Source organism: Chionomys nivalis, chromosome 3 (assembly GCF_950005125.1).
Source record: "Chionomys nivalis chromosome 3, mChiNiv1.1, whole genome shotgun sequence".
In the NCBI taxonomy this organism is placed as follows: Eukaryota; Metazoa; Chordata; class Mammalia; order Rodentia; family Cricetidae; genus Chionomys; species Chionomys nivalis.
In genome coordinates, this window is record NC_080088.1 from 92,578,430 (window position 1) to 92,592,624 (window position 14,195).

Genomic DNA, 14,195 nt, shown 5'->3' on the forward strand with positions numbered 1-14,195 from the left:
CCCATGAGTCCTCCCTAGGGTTGCAGGGTACACCATCACCTGAGTTCTCCTTAGGCTTCAGGGTATACCATCACACCCATGAGTCCTCCCTAGGGTTGCAAGGTACACCATCACACCTGAGTTCTCCCTAAGCTTCAGGGTACAGCATCACATCCATTCCTGCAGGACTGGGGACTGAGCCCAGGACTGGGTTGCATGCTTGATGAGTACTCTACCAACTGAGCCACATCTCTAGCCCCAGAGAGTATTCCGAGTGCTTCCAGAACATTCTTACCACGGTCACCTACGAGCCTCTTCCCATCTTCCTGATGGAAAAACTGAGTGGCAAGCAGGAAAAATGATGGTGCTACAGACTGGAAACCCAGCTAAGGGTTTCCCAACCTAAACAACCTAATGCTCTTTTTTTTAAAGATTTATTTATTTATTATGTATACAATATTCTCAGTATTCTGTCTGCATGTATGCCTGTAGGCCAGAAGAGGGCGCCAGATATCATTACAGATGGCTGTGAGCCACCATGTGGTTTCTAGGAATTGAACTCAGGACCTCTGGAAGAACAGTCAGTGCTCTTAACCTCTGAGCCATCTCTTCAGTCCCCCTAATGCTCTTTTTATTCCTCTTCTAGAACATTCTCTCCCCCCTCAAAAGAAAAAATACACTGCTCTAATAGGGACCCCAGGAGGCTGCCTCAACCTCCCATGGCACCTGTTACCCCCAGGTGGATGCTAAATCAGGGTTTTGTCCTGTCCCTCTTGCTGTATCTGAAACCCATGATCTGGACCCCAAAGCAGGTCCTGGCAGAGAGCAGGCATTCGATACATAGTAGCCAAGGGCAAAGACTCATAACCTGACAAATAAATATCTTTTTTTGTTTTGTTTTGTTTTGTTTTGTTTCCGAGACAGGGTTTCTCTGTGGCTTTGGTGCCTGTCCCGGAACTAGCTCTTGTAGACCAGGCTGGCCTCGAACTCCCAGAGATCTGCCTGCCTCTGCCTCCCGAGTGCTGGGATTAAAGGCGTACGCCACCACCGCCCGGCTCAAATAAATATCTTAAGCTGCTATAGACCGTTCACTGGTGGCCTCGTGAGACTGATTAGTCACTTACAAACACTTTCAATGCTGCCAGGACAGGGAATCAGATACAGAAACCTCCGTGGGAACCAAGTGCCTCCCAATCCCGGGACCAGAGGACAAGGGGCAGCAGCTACAACCACGTTGGGGCCACATTCATCCTGGGTTCTTCTCTGAGATCAACCATCTAGGCTGTCCCTGGGGATGTCCTCAAGGAGCCCCAGAGCTGCTGGTGATGGGTGACCAAAGACCACCCCATGGGGTCTTCAGCACATGCTAGCAATGAGTCTGTGGTCCGCCTCCCAGGACCCACTAGCAGGTCACTGAAATCTGAGACTTTATGCCTGGCATTCTCGCACTAGCTAAAGGCCCAGGCTTCAGCATGGCTATAGGCAGGACCAAGACCCCGACTTCCCACCCCAGAACAGGCTTGGAGTCTGTGAAAGTGAGCTTTGTCAATGTGGTACAGCCTAGGATCGCCTAGGAAGAGAGTCTCAGTGAAGGATTGCCTACATTGAGTTGGCCTGATGATCTTATAAATGGATCAATGCGAGACCCAGCCCAGTGTGAGTGGCACCATTCCGTAGGCCAGGGGTCCTGAGCTGTGTAATAATGGAGAAGTGGAACGAAGCACAAGCAAGCAGATATGTATTCGTTTCTCTCTGCTCCTGACTACGGCTGTAAGTTCCCACCTGGACTCCCCTACTAGGACAGGCTGCATCGGGGAACTCTCAGCTAAGGAACATTTACCCCACTAGGCTGCGTTCTGACAGACTATTTTACCATCGGGGCTGGGGACTCTGGTTATAACGTGATGGGGGAGGGAGGCTGCTACATTTCTTGTTTCATTTTTTATTCTGGGTTTTGTTTTTGGGACAAGGTTCCTCTATGTAGCCCTGGCTGGGCTGTCCTGGAACTTGTACTGTAGACCAGGCTGGTCTCGAACTCACAGAGATCCGCCTGCCTCTGCCTCCCGAGTGCTGGGATTAAAGGCATGCGCCACCAGCTGGGAGGCTGCTATTTAACAGATGTGTATTGACTGGAACTAAGGAAGAGCAGGCGAAGTGAGGAAACACACTGGAGGGACAAGGGACAGGGCTCAGCAGGTAAAGGTGCTTGCCACGAAAACCTGACCACCTGAGTTCAATCCCCAGAACCCATGGAAAAGTGGAAAGAGAGAACCGGCTCCACAAAGGTGTCCACTGCCCTCACACATTTACTGTCTCCTCCTCTCTCTCTCTCTCTCTCTCTCTCTCTCTCTCTCTCTCTCTCTCTCTCTCTCTCTGTCACACACACACACACACACACACACACGTCAGACACCCATGCCATGGGGTACAAGGTCAGAGCGCCATTGTGGTGATTCTGCCCACTTGAGAGGGGACAAAGGACAATGGACACTGACCACAGTGCTGGGAGCTCACAGGGTCTGTTCCATCCCATCCAGCCCAGGTGTGGAGCCAAATGCTGGGAAAATGCTCTCACAGGGATCACGGGACCAAGAGGCCACCTGGAAGCAGCGGCTCTCACACCACATCCCCCTCTCCGGGGCCCTCAGGAGCTGCTGACAGGTGACAACCGGTGTCAGCCCTGCAGCGGACTCTCACCCAGTGAGCCCAGGAAAGTAGTCCTATAGAGTCAGGTCAGAGGCACGCTGGGGCGTGTGTCACATGACCTCTGAGCCTCCACAGGCCTCACTCAGTCAGGCTGGGTATCTCAGCCCCTCCTTTCCCGAGGTCAAACACTGGATGAAACGAGTCAAGCCCAACTCAGGCGGGCGGGCGCTGGAGAGATGGCTCAGCACTTCAGAGCCAATGTTACTGCAGAGGACCAGAGTTCAGTTCTCAGCACCCAGTACTCACAACCTATAACTCCAGCTTCAGGGGACCCGACACTCTGACCTCTGTGGGCACTGCATACACATGCACACACCCAAACCCCCACCCAACACACATACACAGAAGTAAAAATAAATCTCTAAAACATAAAAAAAAAAGGCATTGCACGCCTTTAATCTCAGAATGTAGGAGGTAGAGGCAGGCAGATCTCTGTGAGTTCAAGAGCAGCCTGGTCTATGTGGTGAATTCCAGGAGAGACAGGGCTATGTAGTGAGATCCTGCCTCAAGCAATCCCCAGCTGCTGGGAGAGAGAGAGAGACAGAGACAGAGACAGAGACAGAGAGAGACAGAGAGACAGAGAGAGAGAGAGAGAGAGAATCATTATCTTCCCCAGAGTCTCAGAGGTCTCAGATACTTCTAGGCCACTAGCCCACAGGCAACCCAGGTTTGTGGTACATCTGTGCCCATCACACTGACCTCAGTGATGAGCAAGGTGGTCCAGGCCTGGCTACCGTCTACAGTGAGAAGTCAACAAGCCAGTATCGGAACAATGGCGCCCATATCCATCATCACCAAACCACAGCCCAGCCTATTTCTTCCCATCTTGCAGGGACGAATAGCCCTACAGTGTTCTAGAAGCAAGTATTAGGTGGGGACATCAACCCCAGAATCACCTGGGTGACCAGGAAGAACCTGTCCTGGCCCCATCAGGTTGGGTCAGGGGTCCAGATCACAGGGGAGTTCCCCCAAAGTATCAAGCTTGTATTTGGGGGTGGCAAGCCCTCCTTGTTGAACTGACCTACCCTGCAAAGAATTGCCAGCTAAAAGGGGGTTTCTGTTCCCCTCACCACTGTCACCAAGGGTTAGGCAAGCTGGTGACGGCAGCCAGAGTTGGGAAACTCAATACTCCAGACACAGGAACAGGAAATGCTGCCTTCAGATTCATGTCTGGTTTCCACAGACACTTACTTGTACCCTTACCCCCCTGACAGCCACTCCAGAGGTGGATTCTAAGCCCAGGGCCAAGTCTGTGCCCAGCCTCAGTCGTGAGCATGGTTGCTACCATTGATGGGGTTTTGGTTTTTGCTTGATAGGGTCCCTGTATGTAGTCCAGGCTGGCCTTAAACTCTGCTTCAGCATCCACAGAATTGGGATTACAGGTTTGTAACACCATGCCCAGCGTTGTTGTCCCAGTTAAATCTCCATGCCTCTTCCCAAACTTTCCTTTCTCCTTGGGTCTCTTTAGGGTAACAGATTTTTCATGAAGGGAAGACAGCCTCCTAGAACCTTGGCAGGCAACATTCTTTGGAAACGCCCCCTGCTCTCAGCAGCGTCCCCATGAATGACCGAGCCACGCATCGCCATCATTCCCATAGGGCAAAGGAGTTTTCCGTAAGAAAATAATCACTAAGAAATAATGATTCAACCATAAATATCCAATGTAGAAAATGTGGGGAATTCTGAGAAAAAAAAATCAGAGGCTGACCCTGAAATCCCAGTACCAGGTCTCTTCCCTAACTGTAGAGAGCCGCGTGGAGTCACACCTGTTGGCTATGTGTAGAGAGCTGCGTGGAGTCGCACATGATGGTGCTGGCTCCCGCCCTCTGCAATCCCGAAAGCGAGTGCTCTCTGTGATAATCAACTTCTAATATCAACTAGGCCTGACTTATGCTATTATCACGCAATGATTGTCAGCTGCTTGCATATGCGTGGACTTATGAGCAGTGCCCACCTGGCAATCCAGGATTGGTAGCCCATGCCTACTTAAGGGCTGGGAGAGGTTTGCCCAGAGGGAGAGAGAGGAAGGAGAGAGAGGGGAGAGAGAGAGAGAGATTTTACAATTGTCAAAAGGTCCTGGAATAAAACTGCAGTGAGAAGAGCTCCGGTGTTGTGCGTCCTCCTTGCTGGACAAGGGGGGCCGTGACAGTTGGTGGCCCGTACGGGGACAAGACAAGTGGTGCCGCGTACGGGGATCCTCCAAACCTCTCTCCGTGGAGCCCAGAACTTGCTGCAGTCAGGGGGTGCACCGGATAATCCTCAGGTAAAGACTGGGGATCCGCGAAAAAAGCGGGTTTTCCGCTCTCGCCAGTAGAAGGGAGAGTGGGGGTAATGAGAGCTGCGACTATAGCAGACGGATCAAAGTGAGAGCCACAACCAAAGTGGACGGTTTAAAATGAAAATAAAAGAATGGGATTTTAGAATGGGCGCTTCAACATCACACCTGATTTTTCTGGCTCTTAATGAGCTGTTAAGGAGCGCATTGGAAAGGTTTTTGACTGAATGTGACACAATTGCTCCTTGGTTTGCCATCTCTGGCAATCTTAATGTGTCATCCTGGGACAAGCTTGGTAGAGATCTGAATTTTGCTGCAGAACAAGGTACGCTAAGGAAGGGAGTTAGATTCATGTGGTTTGAATTACCGAGACCTCCTGAGTTTGCAGTGGAGAGTGAGCAGCTGCGGCTCCAAGGCCAAGCAGCACTGAGGGTCTGCGAAGCTGCAAACACCCAGGACCTGCCTTGAGGACCAACAAGGCCAGAACGCTAGGCCACTCCCAGCGTGTGCCTCAGGGCATAGAAGTGCAGCACAACCAGGTCTGCTCTGCGCTGCCAGGCCTCCACCTTCCAGCTAGGTAGGGAGGTAGAGTCTCCGCCTCTCCCCAGTCGCTGCCGTGACCTGCGTCCTAGCGCAGCTGAAAATGGCAGTAAGAATGCAACGTCCCCGCTCAGCAGGAAGTAGCCAGAGATTGACAACGTCCAAATTCCCTATAAGATAATTTAAGCGGGATTCTTTCAGAGCAGCAAGCCTGCTTCCCTGAGTTCCGCTCCACTCCATGCACCAGTCTGGACCCAGAACGAATGCAGCTGGGGCAGAAAGGCAGCTGGAGCAGAGCTTTGCTAGGTGGCTGTGGTGGAAGGCACATTGCCTCAGCAGCCGGTACCTAGCCTGGCGGATGCCACAGCAGTGCTAAGAGTATCAGCAAACGCAACAACAAGTGCTGGAGCTGAGACAAGCTGGAGCACAGACCCCACAGGGCTGCCCGAGAACACAGCATAGCTGCAGGGCAAGGAAAAGGCAATGGCAGTGTTAGGCTCTGCACGCCGCTGAAGAGTCTGCGACAGAGCGAATTTAAATCAAGAGACTGCCCTATTGTAAGAGCAGGTACCTGTGTGTACTGTTTTAGCCAAAGGGTTGGTAGAATACCATAGCCCAAATGGGAGGTTGGTCTAATGGTGATTAGGAACCCTACTGCTGGCAATCTCAACACCTGTTGTCATGGGCGTTTATCTTTAAATCCTGTGTAAGATCAGACAACCCATGAGAATACAGCATATGGTCACTTAGCAGAAGCAGGATCAGCTGAGCTGCTAGGGAAGCCAAAGAGGTGCACGAGGAGAAGGTGTCATCCATGCACTCAGCTGACAAGAATGAATGTGCCACGGGGGTATGGCAGCTGGGGTATGTTGAGAGGCAAGTCCATACCCTAGTCTGTCAGACATTTCTATCCATCCAGGGCTGTGTGTGACCAGCATTCAGTATGAAAGATTAACCCATGCAGCTAATCTGTCTAAAGAATTGTCTAGATATCTTTTAGGTAATTGGTCTGGTGAATTCGAAAACTGGAAAAGCTGCGGATGACAATTGCGACTGCAGATTCCACACGCATGGATTCCAGCCTGGCAGAAGGACTATCCTCCTGGATCACTCCATGGATCATCTGAAGGAGTGGGCGGGAGTAGGAGCCCTAACAGGCTTAATGGTGCTTGCCTCCCTGGTATGCCTGTGGTGCATTTGTCACAAGGGTTTCACAGCATCGCAATGCAGTTATGATCATTCAGGCCTTCACAGCCATTGAAGCAGGACAGTCTCCCCAAGTTTGGCTATCTTAAAAGAGATAGAAGCGAGCACAGGATGTGAGGCTTGCGCACTGCACTTGAGGTAAGCATACATCAACCTCAAGAAGAGCAAGTCTGATTGCATGTGGGTTGGTGTCTAGCTCCCACCTCTGTAAAAGGACACCGGACAGGTCTAGTGTTCTCTGGGTGGATGACACCTGGACAGACACTAGTACATGTTCCATTTTTAACAGAGATCAGACCTCTACTCTTACCTGTTGCTTTGCAAAACAAAAAGGGGGAACTGTAGAGAGCCGCGTGGAGTCACACCTGTTGGCTATGTGTAGAGAGCTGCGTGGAGTCGCACATGATGGTGCTGGCTCCCGCCCTCTGCAATCCCGAAAGCGAGTGCTCTCTGTGATAATCAACTTCTAATATCAACTAGGCCTGACTTATGCTATTATCACGCAATGATTGTCAGCTGCTTGCATATGCGTGGACTTATGAGCAGTGCCCACCTGGCAATCCAGGATTGGTAGCCCATGCCTACTTAAGGGCTGGGAGAGGTTTGCCCAGGGAGAGAGGAAGGAGAGAGAGGAGGGAGAGAGAGAGAGAGAGATTTTACAATTGTCAAAAGGTCCTGAATAAAACTGCAGTGAGAAGAGCTCCGGTGGTCGCGTCATCCTTGCTGGACGAGGGGGGCCGCGACACCTAACTTCTGACCTTTTTTCCCCTCCACATTTAAGACCATCCACATAGTCCTCTCTGTTAGAAACTTTGTTTCCTTCCTCTTCCTTTCTTTCCCCCTTCTTCCTTTCTTCTTCCCTCTCCTCCCTCCGTCCTTCCTCTCTCCTGTCCCTTTCTCCCTTCCTTCTTTCTTTACTTCCTCCCTTCCCCCCTCACACCAAAGATTTAGGTCTTACTATGTAGCCCAGGCTGGCCTCAAACTCACAAGGATCCTGTCTCACTTCCCCAAGTGCTGGTATTTACGGGCTTGCCCTGAACAGCAGCTAAAATGCCACACTTCTGATGAGTATTTTCTGGTGTGCTTTGTTAGGGCAAAAGCTAAGGCTGTGAGAAAAGATTCATGGTCCCTTCCAAAGCTGGTTACTATAAAGAACCTGTGAGGGACTGGGGAGATGGTTCAGTGGGTAAAATGTTCATTCGCCCTGGAAGCATGAGCCCTAGTGGCCAAGAAAAGGCCAGGCACAGAGGCTCAGGCCTGTGATCCCACCACTGGGAGACAGAGCCACCAGTTCAATGAGAGATCCTGCCTCAAAGAAATAGGGTGGAGCCGGGCGATGGTGGCGCACGCCTTTAATCCCAGCACTCGGGAGGCAGAGGTAGGCGGATCTCTGTGAGTTCGAGACCAGCCTGGTCTACAGAGCTAGTTCCAGGACAGGCTCCAAAGCCACAGAGAAACCCTGTCTCGAAAAACCAAAAAAAAAAAAAAAAAAAAAGAAAGAAATAGGGTGGAGGCTAGATATGGCATGCACATCTCTAATCCCAGCATTCAGGTAGCAGAGGCAGGAGGATCTCTGTGAGTTTGAGGCCTGATCTATATAATCCCAGACCAGCCAGGGACACACAGTGAGACCCTTTTACAAAAAGCCAAGACCTAGCTTGGAGAACAATTAAGGACGATGCCTGAGGTTGGCCGATGGCCTGCACGCACATGTGCCTGCATAAATGAAGTTGTAGAATGTCCATTCTTGTCACCGCTGGGAGATGCCAGAGCCACAACAGCCAGGCCTCTGGTTGCCAGGTCAGCACATGAACTTGGAAATCTAGATGAACAAGTCCCCAGTGAGAATTTGATGAACTGGAAGGAATCCCCCAAGGCAGGTGATCCCCAGGCCAGGATGCCCTGGACGAAGCCACATCCAGCCCAGGCTACTGCCTGTCAGTCACCCATTCTGTACAATAGGACACGCTGCCCTCTACCCAAGCAGGTCTCCAAACCTCTCGAATATTCTAGAAATTGGATCCCTCTCTTTTAACCCAGGTGTACCTAGAGAACCTTCCTTACCATCACCTTGGTCCCTGGTCACCAGCCTTTGGGTCAGGCACACCTAGGGCTCACAGCTGACCACCACAAGAAGTTGCTATGTTGGGACTGGAGAGACGGTTCAGAGGTTAAGAGCATTGGTTGCTCTTCCAGAGATCCTGAGTTCAATTCCCAGCAACCACATGGTGGCTCACAACCATCTGCAATGAGATCTGGTGCCCTCTTCTGGCCTGCAGACATACATGCAGACAGAACACTGTATACATAATAAACAAATCCTTAAAAAGAAGGTTGCCGTGCTTGCCATGCCTCAGTTTCTCCAGAGAGAGTAAAACAGTCTCCTTAAAGATGGGTTCACCCCCACCCTCAGCAGAGAGGTCTTCTTTGGAACAAGGGTCTCTGCAGATACAAAGTAAGGATCCAGAGATGAAACCACCCTGAGCGAGGGGCCACAGGTACAATGAGGCCTTTGTTTGTTTGTTTGTTTAGAGAGGGTCTCAAGGAGTCTGGGGTGGTCTTAACTTACTACATAGCTGCAGAGGACCTTGAACTTGTTATCAGCGTGTGTCTGTGGGGCGTGGGAGAGGTGTGAACATGCCACAACTCGTGTTTAAAGTCAGAAGACAACCTGCAGGAGTCAGTCCTCTCCTTCCACCATGTGGGTCCCGGAGTTAAGCTCAGGTCCTCAGGGTTGATGCAAGCATCTTTATGTGCTGAGCCAGCTCACTGGCCCCAACCATGAACTCCTGATGTTCCTGCCTCTGCTTCCTGAGTGTTGTGACTGCGCACACACACCATCTATGCCCTGTCTCCGCCTCCTGAGTGTTGTGACTGTGCGCACACACCATCCATGCCCTGTCTCCGCCTCCTCTGTGTTGTGACTGCACACACCATCCATGCCCAGCGTTCACATTGCTGGGTTGGGCCCGCGGGCTTCACACACACTAGGCAAGTGCTCCAGTGTTTGAGTCACATCCCAGCCAATGACTCTTTGTCAGACAGGAAGTAGCAGGAGGGAGGAAATCCTAAATGAGGGTTAGATGCACGGCTCAATGGTAGACTTTGCCTAGATTCCCCCAGTGAGGCATTAGGGTTTGGCTCAGTGGTAGAACAGATGTCACCGAACAGGTACACTTCAATATCCACTTATTTATTTTATTTTGTGTATAATTTTTGAGATAGGGCATCATTCTGAACTCACTATGTAGCCCATGCTGGCCCTGAACTTACTATGTAGCAAAGATTGGCCTCAAACTGGCAGCAACCCTCCTGCCTCGGCCTCCCTAGTGTTGAGATCACAGGTGTGAGCCACTATGCCCAGCTGAACTGGAAAAGTTTAAATAGGTGGACTCTGTAGCAGGTAAATCACGTCTCCGGAAAGCTGTCTTAAAACACTTGTGGATCAGGCGTGATGGCACGCACCTTTAAACTTGGCACTTGAGAGGCAGAGGCAGGCAGACCTCTGAGTTCATCAATGCTACATATTGGGTCCAGGCCAGCCAGGGCTACACAGCAAAACCCTGCAAGGCAGGGAAGGAGCGGTGTGGTCACAGGCAACTAACAGGGAGGAAGGATCCTTCTCAGGGCCTCTGGTGCAGTGGGTCATGACCCTTTCAGGAGTCACAGATCTGATATCCTGCATGTCAGAGATTTACATTATGATTCATAACAGTAGCAAAATTACAGTGATGAAGTAGCGATGAAATGTTATGGTTGGGGTCAGCACACCATGAGGAGCTGTATTAAAGGGGCACGGCATTAGGAAGGTTGAGCACCACGGCGGAGGGAGCACTGTGTTCCTCACTGTGCTCCTAACGGGACAACGCTTGTTAGCTGCTATAAAACAAAGAGTGACAGGAGCTCATCCGACCTGGCAAACAGGAAACTGCTTCACAGTGTTGCAAGGATTAGAGGAAACGACAGTGTTCTTGGCACAGTCGTATTCCTCAGTTGGGTAGTCCTTTGTTCAGCAGACACAGTGTGCCAGGTGCCGGGCTGCAGGGCAGGCGCTGGGCTGCGGGGCAGGTGACGGGCTGTGGGGCACAGTGCCAGGATGCGGGCAGAGTGCTGGGCTGTGGGGCAGAGTGCTGAGCTGCGGGGCAGAGTGCTGGGCTGCGGGGCAGAGTGCCGGGCTGCGGGGCAAGTGCTGGAATGCGGGGCAGAGTGCCGGGCTGCAGACAGAGCACTGGGCTGCGGGGCAGAGTGCTGGGCTGTGGGGCAGGTGCCGGGATGCGGGGCAGAGTGCTAGGATGCAGGGCAGAGTGCTGGGATGCGGGGCAGGTTCTGGGTTACAGGGCAGAGTGCTGGGATGCGGGGCAGAGTGCTGGGATGCGGGGCAGGTTCTGGGTTACAGGGCAGAGTACCCCAGAAACAATTCCAGCAGAGAAAAGGAAGATTTAGAGGAGGGTGAGGTCCAAGGATAGTGTTTGGGGCTTGTGCCACACAGATGCGCCAGCAGGATGAGCCAGAACCAAGGGCCGGAAAGGGTCAGGCACGGGAGAGGAGCCAGTATGAGTAAATCCAGATGTGCTGGGCCTGGGGCAGATGGGTATGGAGTAGGTCTAGCGGGCAGTGTGGGGATGGGGCCACATCATAGCATCAGCAAGGGCCCCAAGGGTTCCTAGTACCTTGCACTGAGGCCTTCTGACAGTGACAGAGGTTGGTGAGGGTTAGGACCAGGTAAGTGACCTTGAGATAGTGGTTATGGGGTCCAGTTGAGGACAGCAGGGAAGTAGCATGCATAAAGCCCTTGGTTCCGTCCCCAAGACTGCATGAAACAGCCATAGAAGCACATGCCTCTAATTCCAAAACCCAGAAGGTGGAGGCAGGAGGATCAGGAGTTCATCAAGATCATCTTTGGCTACACAGAGAATTGGATGTCAGCCTGGGATACATGTGAACCCATCTCAAAGGGGGCTGGGGGAGGCTGACTTAAGGTCTGCTCAAATTGGGTAGAAGAGTCTAGGGCTCCTTCAAGTTATGCAGGTTCCCCAGGCCTCCCTGTCCACCAGCTCTAGAAGAGCCCTCCCGTTAGCCTGATGGGGCAGCCATTTTCCTGGCAGCCTGTTATAGATGGCCCAGCTAGGGTCAGCTGGGACTGAAAGCCCTCTGGGTCTCCAGTCCTCACCCCATCCTGGAGCAGCTGAGGTCCTCTCTCAGGGTCAGCTGGGACTGGGTACCAGGGACCATAGCTCTCTAGGTCTCCAGTCTCTACCCCATCCTGAAAGAGCTGAAGACCCTCCCTAGGCCTGTGAGAGTAACAGAAGTCCCTGGGCATTAGAAGCATCTTGATTCAGTGATGGAGAAGCACAGGGCTCCAAGGCAGGCCCAGCCGGCTCTGGATAGGGTCCAGCTGTCTGCTTCCAGCCTGGGAAGCCACCCTGTAAGCAGCCCAATTAGTATTCCCACCAGGTCCCCCAGTTCTATGAGCCCTTGTTCCCCCCAGACAGCAGCCAGGGTGCCTAAGACTCGGGGGGTGGGGTCTCAGTGGAAAGCTATCCCCCAACAAACACTGAAGACCTTATGGGGTAGGGAGATGCCAGCCATAGTATGAAGAAAGGCCCGTGGGGCTCCCCAAAGCTAGACCAAATCTGAGCTGCTGGAGGGGGCTGGGCATTAAGATTAGGCTCTATCTAACTCCTCCTCTCTCTATCTTGTCTCTGCCCAGTCCGACTCTCTCTATCATCCCCCACTCCCCTCCTCCATTTTATGTCGTCGGGGGGGAGAGAGCCACCTGTTACTTCCCAAACAGAAAGAGTACCTCCCAGGCACACAGGAGTGTTCGAGGCCTAGTCCTGGTGCCTACCCCATGCCCAGTAACATACGCCCCTGACAGGATTCTACTCGACGAAGGGTTGCCTAGAGATGTTCCCACAGCCCCCCGCATTGGGACATCAACAGTACAAAATGACAAACTCATCTCAGGGTGCCCACGTCAGGCTGCAGAGTGAGGGTTGTCCCACACACCAGCCCCCTCATTCACTGCAGGACCCTATCACACACCACCCTGGCATGGTGGGATGGGTGACTGACAAGGGGTCTCAGAAGCGAGCTGTGCCCTGAAATAGAGAGACCTTCTTCTATCCATTTGTAGGTGGGAAGCGTCAACCCGGGAAGGCACAGAGCGCAGTACGAGTCAGTACTAGTGACGGGGGAACTTCCAGACAGTGGGCTGCCCTAGACAGGTGTGCATGGAGACAAGGCCCAGCCTGGCAGTTCCCGACCCCTGCAGTTTTGTCTGGTAGCATCCGGGGAGCCTCCAGTGTGGGAAGACTGTTGGAAAGGGGTCCTGAGAGAAGCCAGGTTCCTCTGAATGGAAGTAATTCATGAGCCAGCACCTTGGCAATCTGTATGTCCTAAGTGGGCCAGGGTGAGGCATGGGACATTCCCTTTGGAGCACCCAGGAAGAATCATTCAGGAGATCACAGGCACTGGTCTGGGAGCCTGTGTAACACCCTGAAGAGTGGGGTTGCCAAACTGGCCACATCCTTCACATAGATAGAAGAGCTGGGGGAGGCTGTAAGAATGGAGATTCAGTATAGAGATTTAGACCTCAGAGAGAGGGCATAGTACTGTCCTTAGGTCCTGGAGAGGTGGCCCCGGGGACCCAAACCTCATCTTATGCCGTCACACACTGTAGAAGCTGTGTGTCTCCCAGACACTCCTCTATCTATTCATAGGTCTATAATCAACAGGGAACATCTGGTCGACCTCCAAATTATTTTTTCCAGACTGCTCAGCCCACCTGACCTTACCCCCTTCAAGTCCCAGCCCCCCTGCACAGCGAGATCAAGTATCCCTTATTTTCGCGAGAAACCCCCATCTTGTCCCTGGAGCTTCTAAGATTCCTAGCCACCTGGCTCGCCCCATGGCAACTTCTGTCTGTCCCCGACATTTGCCCTTTCGTTCCACATACCACCTCTGTGGGTCTCTTCTGGCACCCCCATTCTAGGACGATGGATTTCCTAAATGGGAGTGAGGACTGCCCTTGCTTAGACCTGCTGGTTGTCTCTCCTCTTTTCCAGACTCTCCACTGCTCTCAGACTCCAGGTCTTTGCCCGGGCCTGCACCTTCCACCCAGAGCACTGCCCTTTTCCCTTCCACCTGGCTGACTCTCATCCAATAGGTAAGCTTCAGACCCAGCAGCTGCCTCCTCCCAGAAGTCCTCCAGTCATGCACCCCCACAGACACATAATTACCTGGACAGTGGCTGTCTCTGGTGAGGAGCTGCACGGGGAGGGTGGGGACAGTAACCACCGGCTGCCTTGGTCGGGTCTCTCAGCATCTATTGACGTCCAGCCTGTAGTGCAACATCCCTGTCAGTCGTCTATTTCCCATCTCTGTGTACACCCAGCGGCCATCACGCACAGTTCCCTCTGTTGACATGCATGCACATGTATGCACACACAAGGGCACACACACTCAGACCACCTCTAACGTGCACCCC

The 14,195-nt window shown here is 52.4% G+C and overlaps 1 protein-coding gene across 2 annotated transcripts in view; it reads right to left on the reverse strand.

Moving 5' to 3' along the window:
* Nucleotides 1-14,195, reverse strand: part of Amz1 (archaelysin family metallopeptidase 1) — a 35,487-nt gene that overhangs the window by 21,149 nt on the left and 143 nt on the right. Inside the window, exon 2 of one of the 2 annotated variants that reach the window (XM_057764840.1) lies at nt 13,948-14,048. The gene's annotated coding sequence lies outside the window, so the exon portion shown is untranslated. Of the gene's footprint in view, nt 1-13,947; nt 14,164-14,195 lie in introns of those variants that run through there. The other variant, XM_057764842.1, reaches the window with a different exon arrangement.